This window comes from Falco cherrug, chromosome 11 (genome assembly GCF_023634085.1).
Source record: "Falco cherrug isolate bFalChe1 chromosome 11, bFalChe1.pri, whole genome shotgun sequence".
NCBI classification, from domain to species: Eukaryota; Metazoa; Chordata; class Aves; order Falconiformes; family Falconidae; genus Falco; species Falco cherrug.
Window position 1 is genome coordinate 26,512,406 of NC_073707.1, and position 16,788 is coordinate 26,529,193.

Here is a 16,788-nt window from a genome sequence, read left to right on the forward strand (position 1 = left end):
AAATACTAGACATTATTTATATTTAGCTAACAGTTAATATAGTATAACATAACTTCTTTGGACCTACCTAGTAAATCACTAGCTTGCTACAAGAACAGTGTAAGATTAGTTCTCCTTTAATACTAAAACATACCAGATTCTGTAAAGTTCCTGAGGTTAGCAGAAAAATGTTTTAAGAGTTAGAAATCTTGGTTTTTTTCCATTTTTAAATTAGCATAATTATTGCTTCACACTTTCATTTCAGTGCCATGAAGAATGCAATTGCACGTTACCTAGTACAAATAAGAGCTGCAGATTCTCACACAAAACTATTTTTAAGTACCTCCAAGAAATAGCTTCCATTTCATATGTATTTTTAAAAGGTGCCTATATCACACACTTTTTGGATAAATGTTTCTGCTCCCACCATTCTTACATACATTCACAGCCCTGCAAGGTCCATCCATGAAGACTGAGAGTTACAGTTAAAACTGAAGCAAAAGATAACTTCTATATGTGCAGTCCACCTCTAGTAAATACTATCTCTTTAAAAGCTATCCATGGAGCACCATGACACACAGCACCCAAAAATCTGGTTCTCAATGGCATAGTAAGAAATAAGGAATATCATAAATCGAAAATTTATGTAGCATTAATCTTGGGTGTCATTTGTAAGCCACAGTTATTAAAACATTGCAGGCATTTAACTCTGGGCTTTTTTGGGAGTGTTTACATTTAGATTAAGAGTTTTTTTAAAGTTTTCAAACCTGAAGGCACCTTCTTAATTACAACTGTTGTTCCTGTGTTTCACTCCTCTTTACACCATTCTTGAGAAGGTTTCAATCACATTGAGGAGGTATTTAACATCACAGTATTGCTGTTCAAAGTCTCAATAAAGTCAGTAACCTTGCTTTTTAGAAACCAAAGCTACAACAGAAACAGCAGAACCCCAAACCATCTACTACTTTCAAAAAGTGTTTTTAAATTACCACACTATCTTCTACAACCTTTCCCATCAAAGCCTCTGTACAGCACACATCCACACAGAAAGGCACATTTATAATTTTATGCATATATATGCACACAAGATCCATTCTGAGGTGTTTGCTCCTTTCAGGAATTAGAAGATATTTAAGCATCACACAGTGTACTATACTACAGTGTAGACTAGACTGTCTCCTAACTTCCCCATACTGCCCAACACATTTGGGCAAGTTTCATAAATGGTGAGTAGTCTGTTCTTCCTTTAATATTTAAAAGTTTACTGAATGATGTGAAACACAGGTTTTGGAGTCAATAGGAAAAACCTGAAATAAGCAAAAACCCCAGAGTTGTCTACCAAAGGAAATCACAGTTAAATGACCAAATTAATCCCAATAAAACTGGCAAAACAATTCAGTATCAGAGAAGACAAAAAGCTGAAGAATCAACGATCCATAACCGAGCTGCATACTACATGGAAGGATCTTGCCTTTCTAAAAATATCTGATCCTAGCTCTGTGTAAACACAATGGCAGCAAAGCTCTTCAAGACTAATGCTACTTGCACCTACTCAGGCTAAGAATTTAAAGTATTGTGACAATCCAGAATTCATTTTCAAGGACTAATCAACAGAAGGGATATCTTGCAATGCTGTAAGGACCATAAAAATCTTAATATATACCTCACAGAGGTAAGGATATTGAGCAGGGAAATTAATGTAACTTTTTCTTTTCCTTGTCAATCTAAATCTTTATACCTTTCACTCTACTAAGTGAACACTAACCTTTCATCATCTCCTACATACCCATATCTAGAATTTGTTATGGATATTTCAGAAAAGGAATATTGTAAGCTGCTGATTGGAGGTATAAGGGTGGACGTGGAATTATACCTGGTATTCCCAATTGGAGAGGGGGTAATAGAGGGTAACGGAAAACAAGGTTTCATGCAATGAGTAACATCTCACACAGCAGAGTATGCCAGAAATTTTTAATCTTTGAGAAGTCAACTGGTGTAACTGTACAAATGAAGTTCTAAGGCATTTTCCTTTAGATCATCTCGCTATACCCCAAAACTGTTGGCTAATTATCAACAACATTAGAAAGCTGGATCATCATTGTCATCTATTAAGCAGATTAGGTTTCCCCTAAAAGCAATCAAGGCTATAGACTCTGCAGGGACACAGCTAATTAGCAGAGTATTTTGATATTGTTCCCCTTTCTGTATTGTTTGTAACAGGTGAAAACAATGGTAGAGTCAGTTAATTCTGAATATACATGAACCCCCACTTCTGCTAGCATACCAGGAACTGAAAAAAGAGACACCCTTTTTTCAGAAACCCAAGCCTCATTTTTAGCCCTTCTACCCCTCAGAAAACACTTTACTATGTTTTAACTATTCAAAAAGACTCTGCTAACATTTTTTCCTCACTATAGAAACGGTGAAATATTTTTTATGTAAGAAAGTTTACCTATGGAATGCTTACAGATTTAGTTAAGAGGACAATGAGATACGGTACTTTTAGTTTTTTACATAACCATCCTTCAGGGTATAGGATTTATATTTTTATGACATCAATGTTCAATTCAATAGTGTTAGCATCTTAAGAGTTTAACTGCTTTGTTCAGCTTTTACTGTTCTGATACACAAGCCCCTGATAATGACAAGTTCAACAATAAATATTTAACACTGCACTAATATGGGAGAATGCTTTATTTGCAAGATACTGTTCTCTTCCAATTTATTTTTATTGTTACATAGACTCCACAACATCATCATCTTCAAGTCTTTGGCAATGGCTGCAAAGTTCATGTATTGTGTTTTGCATTCATTAAACAACTGAAACGTTTACCAAAATTAATGGACTTTAAGATAAAGAATAACAATGTCCTGCAATTAATAAAACTTTCCCATCAATGAAGTGTTGTTAAACTAAGAGGGAAGTTTTTAACTTAGTCACTGCAAGAACAACAACCCACCATATAGCACGTCATATATGTAGCATACAATAACAAACCAAAGCAAGTAAGAAGTTGAAGGAAATCAGCAAACCTCTTCCTCTAACTCTGACTTACAGTTATAAGAAAAGAAAAAAGAAATTGAGGAATAATTTCCTGGAGTAAGATGCAAAAATGAGACAGTCTTAGCATGCAGGACGATAGCAGGCATGGGAATGATGGGAGTGGGATGGCAGTAATCAGGTGGTGGGACATTTTAGGAATCTGCTTGCCTAAATACAGGTGTCTAATGCGATTTTAGATGTTGCGAGGCATCACAAAGACTTAAAGCAAGTCACACGGGAAAGTTTTATCGTACTGGATCAGCATCTGTAGCAAGGAAGTATATCAAACCTCAAATGGGATTAAACTTTTTTGATAATATGACTGAACTGAGTTCCTTTATTTATACAGATTTTCTTGGCAATGACCGGGCAGCTCAGCCTTGTATTTATTATTATTGTTTTACAGGTAAAATTAACATCAATTAAGTCTAATATAAACTGCATTTTCAGCATTAAACCCAGCAGCCAGAGACATAACTGAAGCCATACGTACAAACGCCTGTTTATAGGACTATTCCTACAGATACTGGCTATGTTAGTAGTTGCTGCTTTCATTTCATTTCCACCTCATCCTTACCTAGAAGAACCATCCCAAATCTGTGTTTGATCTTTCCACACCAAAGACACTACTGCTGCTGACACAGAAATTAACTTCAAAGTCCACTTAGTTAATCAACTGGAAATATTGTTTGCGTATCATGTGAAATACTCTCCTACCAAAATGTACAAGCACTGTCTCAAGTCTTTTTCAATATGCAGCAGTCAGGAAACCAGGAAAAGACCATCTCCCAAAATTGCAACTGCAATTTACAACAAGCAGGACAGCCTCCATGCTTGGCAGCAGAATGCCTGATCCTTACTGCAAGCCAAGCAGGCACCAATGCAGAACAGAGATGAAAGACCGACCGTGAAAAAAATTACTGCTGCTAGGAAATGGAGGTTGCTCCTAATTAAAAGACTATTAGGGGATGTGGGCCACAGAATTGACAGAGGTGGGGGAGAAGATTACACCAAAGCACATACCCAGAAACACAGGATTTTAAAGCATTTTCAACTTCTTCAATGCCAAATAATTTGTCAGTCATCATATAATAGCAACTATGTATCACTCTGGCATTCTGCTTTCCCTTTCCTTTTTTTTACTCCCACCAACTAATCTGCTGTTTTTGCATGTTTAAATCTAAAATGGTGTCATTTACAAAAAAACCCTCTTCATAATCTAATAATCTGATTAATTTTAATTCTGATAATCCACAAAATCTTTCCTTTCATATCTGCAAAAAACAATCTGTGAGTTTCCAGTTTGGAAAAAAAGTTTAATTGCTATGCATTACTTCACCAGTTGTAGTCAGGTCCTACTTAATGATCCTTTAAATGTTAGCTTTTATGTAGGCAAAAAACCAATAATTAAAAACTTTAAAAAATGCATCTGGAATAAATTATCAGCAACATGCTCTGAAAGAACTAACTCCCTGCTGTAGAGTAGGCAAACTAGATTTCTTCAGCTGGTTAGCCTTACAGTAAAACACACGTAATAGCACTATTTAGATCACTCAGTTGCTCAGGCTGGTCTCCGCTGTGTCAATCAAGCCCTCCCTTTAGATTGGAAGGAAATCAAGCCATGTGGTTAGACGGTAATCAAGAAGTGGTTCATGTCAGTGCAAGGATGCACATGATATTCGTAATTGAATAATTTTATTTCTCTGGAGTTCATTTTTGTTTTCAGCATCATGTTACAGGTTTATATTACAAATTTGAGAAAATGAAGAGTACCATATGGCCCATTAAAAACATTTAATTTGGGTTAATGTTATAAAATAGACCTGACACATCTAAAGTATAATCAAGTGGTACTTCACTGCAGACCTTATTCTACCACTAATTAGAGCTAAGCATTTATAGGTATGTTTTGCTGCAATGTTAAGATTCTGGTACAAATAAAGGCCTATATTAAAAAAAAAAAAAAAAAAAAAAATCCTGGCCATTTCTATAGTTCACCTTCCACCTAGAGACATGGACATGTCAGCTCTGGTTACCTTCCTTCATGCGACTCCAGCTGAAGTTAAAACCTGAGCAGCTTTTGAAAATGGATTAAAACTTCTTAAGTTGTTTTCAACAGGACAAATAAAGAACGACCAATTATTCTTACAATGTTTTAGTGATCCCAGCTTAAGAACTGCAGCCAGGAAGCTTATTCTTCATGAATAATCAACCTGTATTTCTTGAGCTGAATCACCACATGCCTTAGTAACTGGTAAAAGGCATTTAAGAAGCTGAAGTATGATAAGACCATCTAAATGAAGTAAAATTATCTAAACAAAGAGTCAAAGACCATGTAAAAAATGCAAAAAGCAGCAGATTAGCATCTTTATTACTGCAAATGTGTTACGCTTAATCATCATCAACAGGTAGGAGAGGTTAGAGAAGCTGCATAGGAAAGGATTCACAAGTATATGTGTCTCATCCATAAAAAACCTGCTACACTCTGACAAACAAATCATTAGAGGAAAAAAGTCTGACAGCTCTTAAAATGTATTATTAGCTGTTTGCTTACCTTGACTACAAAAATCTATTGAAAAAAAATCGTTGGATTTCTAGGCATGTTAATTTTATGGCAAGCATACTACTGTGTTCTCCCATCTGATTATCTGGTTTGGCTATAAACATCCTGCTTTGCTTTCTGTCTTTGTTGATTGATATATATTGCTATTAATGCAAATCAGCTGTTTATAAAATTATTTGCTTCCAGCTTATGTGTATTTTCATTTAAACGTGTATGAGGCTTTACTGAAAATATCTACAATCGGAGCATTATTAATTGACCTTTAAGGGCAACATGAAGACCCATAGTGAAACTGTTCTGTAGCACTGCAAAATCAGTCACAGAAAAGATGCATTTAACTTTCAGAAGTTTTCCCTAGCTTGAGTTCTTCGATATTATCACAGTTAAATGAGAGATGTTCCTTGCACACAGTCACACAGTTGCAGTTGAGAGGACTACCTCATCACTAGGGAAAAACAACTCCCACAAGAGCTAGTGTTTATTTAAAGACACCAGGGACAAAGATTTTAGCATCATCTTATTTTTTTCTGATGTCCATCGCAGTGTAGGTGATTCTTACACAGATCACTGCAGCTGCCGGATCACCATTAGCCTCTTGGAAATTCCCCAAGAAAGTTCTCTATGTTTTCTTAGACAAAAGCACTGCATCTGGAAATTCCAACAGTAAACTGTTTTTTTAGCCTTTGTGGAAAGAGTATTTTATTGTCACGAGCAAAATCTGCCTCTTAGATGAACCACGTGGCTTTAGAAGAACTGTTCTTTGAAAATGCATGCAGGTATCCTGCGTAACAGAGAAGACCTTTTTTACCCAGGGGGACAAAGGGAACTGAAAATTGTGACAATTACAGTGCTTTTAAAAGGTCAGATCAAACAGAGGTTTCCCAAGACCCAGTTCTGATACCGCATTCAGATTTCTACTGAACCAAGGAAAACTCAGTTTAACTATGCAACATAAGGTGCCAGACCTAAAACTCCAGTTTTACATTTCAAAAAAGCATAAAATAATATTGGCCTTTTAATGGTGACTTAAGAAAAAAAACTGGGAAACTATAATACCAGCCATTATAAAGAAAAACATGGAGAAATACGTATACTTGGTGTGAAGTATTTAACACTGTTGTTACATGCTGTACTACAAGCTTATTTTTTATTTAGTTTACAGCTACGAAACAGGAGACAAGCATAAACCTGTATTGCTTGTTCAGGGCTTTGTTTTCTGCTAAGCAGCATTTGCATGTTTTGAAATCATTGTCTTATTTTTTAAAAAATGTGACCATAAGTGTAAGGTCTGCATAATAAATGGGACCTCACAGGACTGAACCATGCTTTAGATGCAAAGTTTACATCAAACTGGCAATAAATACAAAAGCAAGGTAGTAAAAAATTATATAGTGTAAATTTAATTTCCTGTACTGGATTTTTTCTACATTTAACTTTATCTACTGACAGTCTCTTTCTGATTCCTGATGTTTTTTATATGATACTGAATTACATTTATCCTTCCTATGCCTAAATTGAAGTCATATGCCTGCCTCATTAACTCAGATACACTTGTTGCCAACACCCAGTACAAACTGCTAGGAATTTTAATGGCTTTTTTAAGGGAAGTAAAAATCAAGCAGGTATGCTCTGATTTGATACAAGAATTTCAGAGCAATCAAATATTTAGAACTAAAATTACATTGCATAAATTATCTAAAGTGGCAAGACTGCAACTGGAAGGCCATCAACAGTTCCAAACATCTCAGTACCTTAAAAATATAGGGAGTTACAAGGTTTAACAAAAGTAAATAAGAAATTACATAACACAGCTATGGTGGCTGTGTTTCTCCAAAGTATCCACTTACCCCAGACTCCCACACTCAACAACCAGAGCAGTATTGCATTAAAACTTCTCCCATATTTTTTCATCAGCACAGATAACAGCAAGCTCTCCAGCACCTCAGGTAAAGTAACTTTAAAGTCAATTTCCAGGACTACAGGCTTAGACTCATCATTCAGTGTACTACTTTCATTTATGGCACAGTTCAGAAAGCAGTGTATGATTGTATTACATTAAGACGAAAAAAACAGCAGAGAAAATACTGTATTAACAGAGGGAACTTGTCTCCAACTCCCAACACACTCACAACATTGGGTGCTTTTTTCTACTTTAGAGCTTATATTTTTAAATCTAGTTTTTAATCTAAACTATTTCTGGGCACGGAATGGTTGCATTTGCAATTAAAGGATGCAGTCAAACCATTTTTTTATCATGTAAAAAGTAATACTTCCCTGGACTTAGTGGTGTTCAAGCTTTTTTCCCCAGGTATACAGTACCAGGAACACTGGTCAATGCTAGCCGTCACGTACATACTGAGGTACTGTGAAACCTAGGTTTAACAAAATGCACATTAATCAGTTTTAGTATAAAACACTGATAAATTGGGACTTGATAAGAACTGCATGACTTTCCTAATGTTTTGTGCTGTAGTAACATTTGTTGCTAATATGAAAAAAGTGCTTAAGTAGGGAAGAGGATTAGGATTTGACAAGACCACATTTTCAAACAGTTGATATTTTATACTCCATGGAAATAGCTGTGGCTTGTAAATCATTTTAGATGCCTAAAGGCATTCTCATTCTATCATACATACAGACAGAAAGACTGTGAACACGTTTCCGTGTATTCTAACGCTGTGATGATCAGGTTCTGCCATGCTACTCATTTTGGGATGCATCATTCAAACCCTCCAAATGGATATTAAATAATTCATGCCACTGAGATTACAGTCTTGCTTCTCCATACCCCAAAGGAAGAAAAAGAAGAGACAAGTTACTTGTCCCTCTAAAGGGGACAGATATGTATGCTCACTCTATTATTTGAAGAGTTATTATATATCGTATTTCAAGATCTCATAAGTGTCCCAAACAGGACAGTCATTGCGAGGTTGGATGTTAAATGAATATACAGTAACATGCTGTTCACGAGTTTTCAATATGGTTACACAAAAATAAAAAATTAGGAGAGAAAGCTTCCACTACATACTTTCCACTAGAAGTGAACTAAGGCTTACCTAGGAAAGTAAACTATGAAAGTAAATTTATGGATTTTTTTAATGATCAATACTAGCCCTATTAGTATGCACAGTACACATCTGCAGAAGCTGTGTTCATCAGCTAACCAGCTGGCTCAAACTACTCCATCACTATCCTACCTTAAAAAAACACCAACCAGCCAACCCCCGCCACCGCCCCCCCCCCCCCCCCCCCCCCCGTGAAGTTTGTACTTGTATTGCAACACCGAATTTTAGAAGTTAGGCCCACAGTTACTTGTAATATGGATACTACACATTGTATCTACTCCAATTTATATTTCCTCAAACTGTCAGCATTTGCATGTCACACTTTCTCCTCCTGAACTACACAGTCCTCATGATCTGTAGTATTTCTACCAGAAATGGTTGCTAGCACTACTCCCCCAATACAACACTTGTCAAAGTGCAAATCAGCTCACGAAAGACATTCTTCTGAGCCTTATCATAAGGCTGACCCAGAAAGACAGATGCATCAGATCTGCAGTGAAAGTCAGCCTGGTGCCCTTTCCCCGTGCAGTGGAATGTTTCAGTGGATTGCTGAGATCAAGAATTTGCTACTTACAAACACAATGTAATCTAGTGTGTCACTAGGGGAAGAAAAAGAAAAAAAAAGCTCATTTTTTTCTATCACACCTGTGAACGTATTACGTGCCCCACATTCCCCATGCCTCCACAAACACTCTCAGTACCGAGTATCATACCAACTCTTTTCCTGTACCTACGGTTCCTACTGAATCATACTGCATATTTCTAACAATATACACAGAGGCAGGACATCCCCACAACAACTATAGCAAGTGGAACAGTCAGGTTTTTAAATTGGAAGATAAATTTGCAGTCATGATTTCTGTTTTGTTACTGTAATCAAAGACCAGAGTAAGTTCAATTGTAATATACACAAATGAAGACATTTCTTTGGAACAGAACACAGAAAATCACATGTAACACTCTGAATGAACTCTCTTGTCACATCGGTAAATTATTGCAAATCTCCCCTCATGGCACCACCCTGGAATAAGGCCAAAGTAATTTACTGCTGGCAAAGCTTTACCTTGCCCTGAAACCTCTGGTCTGACATTTAAACTTCCCGATAGCAACTATGCACGCACAAATCACTCCCTTCCCAGTCACACACACAAAATATTTTTCATTCTTTGGAAGGGAAAGTCACTCCTATTAGTCCATACTGAGCATGAAGGTCAATAAACTACCATCATATTTTTCATAAAAAAATATCTTCTGGACTTCAGTGGGAACTGAGTAAATGGAATAATAATAGTACTTGCACTTAAGATATCCAGTATCTGTATCAATTGCATTTTTCAGAAAGATCATCATGAAGCAGATTTATTAAAGTGTGCAAGACAGCACCACAAATACTGGTCTCCACGCTCCACTGGGAGATAAATTAAATGATCCAAAAGACGTTAGATGATTTTATTTTCTACAGCAGTGGTGCAAAAAACCCCCCGACTTTGGCAGAAATGGAGGACTGTAAACCCTTACTTAGACAGTGTAATGCTCTGATACTTTCCCTGACTGGATCCTTCTAACTTTTACCTACTTACACCGTAAGTAAGTATCCTTGATACTGCCTCTGTACTGGACAGGAAAACAACAGCAATCAGGAAAGCAGAAGAAAAAAAAGCTATAAAGCAGGGAAAGCAGTAGTGCTACCACCGTCAAACAACTTTTTCTTTCTGGTTTCCATAGAAATTTACTTGACCTTGGTTTCAAGAGCTATGAGGTATTAAGGCTTGGGAAAACAACTTCAGATAATTGAATAAAATGTGATTTCAGATAGACACATGAAAGTGATATAGTCCAAGTAACTTTGAAAAGGTTTTCACCAACACGCAGGAGCCAACTATTACCCAGATCTCATCATACACCCAAATGATGTGTTCCTTTGTACCCTGAAAAATTAAATATCTGAGATATTTCCAAAACTTATGTATGCTATTGAACAGGAATATTGTAATTTCAAACTAATGTAAAGTACTGGAGAATTAAAAACAATTTTAAATTTTGTTCAGAAAATGCGGGGTTTCATTGTTTACAAGGTTCTAGGGTTACGTCATCACTTTTTCATAACAAGCAAGCAAATCCCAGAAAGCCTGATAATGTATTTTACTTCAGAATTTATTAGTACAGAAAACTGACAGCTTCTAACTACTGCACAATATAATCTAAGAAAAATATGTATTGCATTATATTTCAGGCTTAATCCTCCAGACTCTGTTCTTCAAAAGTTAATTTTGCTGTTATGAAATCAAACTTTCTGAAACAATGCACAGTATGCAAGGGAGAAATGTTTACACTGCACACATTGAGAAGACAAATTGACAAATGCAGTAAAGTGCAATCTGCAGCTATTTACCTTTATCAGGAAAGAGTAATGAAAGCTACAAATACGTATTTTTGAGAATACTAAATAATATACTGTCTACATGAACTTTCAAATGTGCAGACTCTAGTCAGCAGCGTGGAAAAACGTTACTTCATGGCCCAATATTTTTTAATGGACTAAAACTATTGAATGACATAAAGATGAGCTCATTTTTTGCTCAATATTAAATTTTTCTCTGTGCAGTGGCATCTTGCACAGTTTGCATCTCTGGCCTCACTGCTTTAACTGTATATGCAAATAATTTGATGGATATGAACATTTCCACTAAGTTCAGAAGTATTATTCATAGATACAAAATCAAGCACACACATACACACATATTCAAAATATAAACAGGTCGAAAGTTCCAGGACATGATTTTCATTGTAGTGCTTGCTGGTACTTAATAGAAATCACATGTAAGAACACAGCTGTATTTAGCAATATCTTTTCTGTAATGATTGAGAGCTGTGGCTCTGAAGCCAAACACAACAATTACATTGTCTGCCTTATCCTTTTATTTTAAGAAAAGGAATATTCTTTTACTGAGATCAGTTGCTTTCACGTGAGTAAAGAATACCATATATGAAAAAAACCCAAACAGTCTATATATAATGATACTATGAGGTGAAATAATTCCTCTTTTCCAAAGTAATTTGTTCTAATGTTTCACTGTTCACACTCTCAGAATTGTGGTTTTTAGTTCACATGTGAATCCGTATGGTTTTATTCTCCAGTTTTTGATTCTTATGCTATCTTTTATGTTTTACCATTCACACACTTAAAGAGCAGTGATTTTCTAGCCAATAAATAATGAAGCTGTTGACTAGTACTGAATCTAGTGCTGCTGCCGGAAAAAATGTTGGTAGGGAAATTTGCATTCAATGCTGATCCTCCATTGACAGGTAATACGTCTGAAGATCTATCAGTCAGCATGTGAATTTGAAATCCATGTGATTACCTACTGTCCTAAAGCACTGTTTTTATTGTGAATTCCATAGAGTACCATGCAAGAAGTTCCATAAAAGTCTGTGCTGCTACCTTAAAAAAATAAACATATGATTCCTTCAAAAGATGTTTTAAAAATAGTTTCATGATGGACAGAGGTGTTCTGTGAAAAAATTCTGACTGGCATTAATTAGCCTCCTTCTTCTAAATCCCGTTTAAATCAATTATCACTTTATTTTATATTAGGTTATTATAAAAGTTAATAAATTTCCTATTATCTTGGGTTATTATTAAAATTAATCAATCTGCAGTTACACAGGTCACTGCGATTCCCCTTTGTAATGCTGATTAAACTTTAGCACTCTTCTAGCTTCTGGAACAATCTTAGCCTCCGTATTTCAGTGCACGTAGCTCATTTAGCCTACCGTTCAGTTTTGGTACTCTGGACTCCACTGCCTGATGGGATCTAGGAACTCTACAGAACAATTATTTCAGCTTTCCTCTTCTTCGGTTCCCTTATAGGATGCTACACCTCTTTAATAACTTCCAATTATAGACTGTGCAAAGTTAAAAACTTAATGTTTATGTAGCAAGACTGACAAAATTACCTATAGTGTCTTCTATGGTTTTTATGATTTCCTATTAATCTGCAAAATACTAGTCATGTGGTAAAAGCTAATCCAAAATTCAACTGCTCCTTTAGACTGTTTTTGTGGGTTTTTTTAAGAAAAAATGTTAACCTGAGACTATAATTTTTAGAGGTAAATCATCAAAGCACTGAATTGTTATGCAGTTAACACTGAATAAGGTCAAAAATTTCTACTGTCTCTTTTGTCCTGCATGTCTTTAGAAGAACGAAAATTAAAAATAAATAACAAATCTGCCTCTGATTTCCACTATTCCCCAGTTCCATGGAAGAAAAATCACCTTACTAACAGATTTCAATCTGGTACTAACCATACTTCATGAAAACATAAGAAATAAGAAGATTCTATCTAGAAATTGCTTCTGAAAGTGCATTTTTGAGCTAAAGCTCACCCACCCAATGAAACAGTAACTAGTTCTACTGGTCTGGAGATTTCTACTACTTTTCTAAAGATGCTTGAAGTACTAGCTCAGAAAACAAGTAGATATCCACTACTTACAAACACACATCAGATTACGACCAACCGAACAAAGATGCATGCGCTTTGCAGCAAATCTTTTGTACCTGTCATTCTCGAGACCACATAAAGAATGATCAATGTATATATAACTTCCCTACAATGAACAATCTTTTTAATACAATACTTAGACCAGACTGAATCACCAACACATTTTACTGTGTGCTCCAACTGCAAAATGTTTATGAACAGAGTAAATGTACCCATTGAAAAATACGTGCCAAAACAGTTACGTGGGTATTAAAATTCTTTACTCTGAATAGATAATCAAATCCCAATCTGTCCTAATTTGCTATACGGGCCAAAATTGGTCAGGCTTTAACATACAGAATCTATCTCAATACAGTCATGTTATCAACCAACCAATTTACAAATGCACTAGGTCCCCGAGTCTCCCCCTGACAACTGATGTGTCAGTAATGCTGAGAATCAGCTGGCATGGGAACAGAAATTCAGCTTTTCCTATGCAACCAGTCTAGAAGCTCAGGCTGATGTGTCTTCCTGAAATGCAGGGCCGCTGGTGCTAGGCCATTTTTTAATTTCTTAGCCCATTTTCTTAGTTCTGCCCAGGCTGAGGGAGGAGACCCTCTAGACATCCTCCATCCTAAAGACACAAACAGCTCAGTCCTTTGCAATAGCTTTCTGAATCCGAGTAATTATTCAAGGCCTAATATCTTAACAGAAAGATGGAATGAAAGATATTACAGCAATGTATTGAAAGAGCATTAAAGAACCTTTTATAGCAGGAATTATTTTCAACGTAGCTGAAATACAGTGCATACTAAGATTGATTAAAAAAAACCACCCTAACAAACCTTTCTCATTCATCTGCACAGCAAACCTGAAAACAACAGTATCTCAGCATTTCTTAGCCAAGTCTCCCTACTGGTATTTCATCTTCCTCCCTTCTGCCAGCCCTGACTCCTGCTGCTGCTTTGCCCCTCATGGTTAGCATCTGCGTACCCTGGTAGCACTTTCCCTACCGTACCTAATGTAGCCAGGGCAGACAGCTTCAGCGTGTAATGTGTGTTCCTCAGAGAATGTGAGTGTGGACCTCATGCATTGTGAAAGTCTGTAGATTAAAACAACTGAGCAAGCAAGAAGTCTATTTGAAGCCTCTGGACCAAATTTTTGTTTGAACTCAAATGGTTTTAAAAGAAGACTGCTGAAGCCTAGTATCAGACTCCCCCAAGAGAGTCCAGCATTCACTGACACCAGGATGAAACCTTATTTATGTGGTTGTTAACAATTATTAATTATTTTTTTAAACAAAAAAGCAAAAATGAGTAATCTGATTTCAAGTTTTTGAACTAACACCACTGCCTGTCAGGAAGGTACTTTAGCAAGTGCTGCAAAAAACCTTTAGAGACAGCTACCTAACTAAAGAAGGAAATAATTTATAAAAGTAAAGCAAATATTACCATAAAGCAATAGAAAGCTCACCCAATCGGGGATCAAAGAGAAGTTTACTTCCACATTAACCAGCTTAAATCTTAAATATTGGACACGTGCATACTGCTTTCAGGTCACCTACAGATCAATAAGAGATCTGATGCAGAAAAGGTTTTGCAAACCATTTCAAACAACAAATGAACTCAAGAAAATAAGGGTCAGAAGTAATACAAGAACAGAAAAGACTACATTCAAAAAATGTCATTCAACATTACTTTGTCATTTAGAGAATTAAATGTATTCCAACATTTTCAACATTACACCTGAATTCTGTACTACTTACACCATGCAACTGACTCCAACTGCTACTTCTTAAGTACTTTTAAGATTAACAAGTGGACTTAATGCCAAATGTTTTAAGAGTGCCCAAATGTGGAACAGAAGATTGAGAATTCATATGCCTTTGATAACTTGTCCTAAGATCTAGATTACATTCCCTCCTTTGCCTCCTTTGTGACCTTGTGATGAAGTTCTACTCATCTCCCCATATTTCACTTTACCTTTAGTAAGAAAAGCAATCATTTTTGTTTTCCTCTACTGTTAGTCTATCCTTTATCTTGGGATATAATTTTCAAAGGCACAAAGGCCAATCAGAAAAGTATCTTCAACTGAAAGCCAATTCAGCTTAACACCTTTCTTTACCTGTATCTGAAAATCTCCTTCATGCTTGAAGTGCTGTACAATCAGAATTGGAATCTGTACTAATTTGAAACTGTTATATCATCATCAATACTAAATTATACAAAATACTCATTTTTGGTGGAGGAGACCGAAGATAGCCTTAAAATGTTAATGCATGATGCAAAAGCAATGATCCAGAGGATGCTCTGGCTAATTAACAAGCTCTAGTCTCAGACCTGGAATGATAATACTGATGAAAACACTGACAAGCATTTCACGAAAAGACTCTTGTTGGGCTGGTGCTCTACAGGAAACAGAGGAGGAAGAAAAAAATATATCTAGGGAAAAAATCATAAAGATCTGAGTTCATGCAGTCAGAAATGTTGTTACAGACAAAAATCTTAAGGGTCAGTGTAAGTAATCATGCTGGTATAGTTGATACAGGTAGCTCCTGATCTCAAAAGGGGGATAGCCAAGGCAGCGTATCACACAGAGAAGCGAGGGCTGTATCACTGCTTTTTTCAGCAAGGAACACATCCCTGTTGCTGCAAGAAAGCACTGGCTAATGGTTGCCACCAAGACAGATGCAGTGCAATTCTTTCAGGACAATATGGGAACACCACGGATGTGCTGAATTAATCTACCACAGAAGTTTTCAGGATTTCCAGCAGAATCCTAGGATCTGCGTTCATGCTGTCTAAGATTCAGAGACTACTTAAATATTTATGTATTTAGCTTGGTAGTCTTTCAGCAAAATTACAGTAATTGGAAGGTATTTTACTCAATAACAATGGGATTCAGTTAACATACCTTAGCAGTTAATTACCAAGGACTATACGGTACTCCCTGAAGTAAAATAAAATACTAAAAAAAAAAACCAAAAAAAACCAACCAAACAACCAACAACTCAATGTCAGAGAGTACTTTGGGAAAAAAGCACCAAGTCTGCTGGAAATCGAGACTTCTGTAGTAGCAGAATAACCTCAAATATTTCCCACATTTCCACATTTTATCCCACTTTTACGTAAGTGTGGCTGCGCTACTCCTCATATAATTCCTCTCAGTGTACATTAGTTTATAGGAAACCAGAATAAGGACCAAAATATTTACACTAAAGCCCAAGGCAAAGTGTGATCTTTGTGGAGCATAAACACATTGCCTCAATTAAAGGTCATGTATGAGCTCTCCTCCTTTCACACAGTGTTACAGCTCTTTTTTTAGAAGGTCATAGATAGGCCATGAGTTAAAAGAATATTTTGCCTTGAGCTACTGCATTGCTTAGTATAAGCAGTGCTGCACAACCCTCTAACGATACATCTGCATGGAAGAATGCTGCACAGTACTTGTGCCTGCTTTGACAGAGAAGTACGGGATGTCAGAAAGAAGAAACAATCAGAGAAGTTATGATTGTTTATTTACCACTTTCTTTTAAAAGAGGGTTTACATACTAGAGCATCAAGCTCAGATGTCAGCAGGCCTACAAGCTGCTTTGGGAACGCTAGAATGAACAGACGCTGCCAGAGCAGAAGCAAGACTGCTCAGCAGAGTAGGCA

General features: G+C 36.3%; 1 protein-coding gene across 6 annotated transcripts in view; it reads right to left on the bottom strand.

The window, feature by feature from the left end:
* The window catches only part of NAALADL2 (N-acetylated alpha-linked acidic dipeptidase like 2), a 504,203-nt gene that overhangs the window by 95,948 nt on the left and 391,467 nt on the right, over positions 1-16,788 (bottom strand). The gene's annotated exons all lie outside the window — the stretch shown is intronic.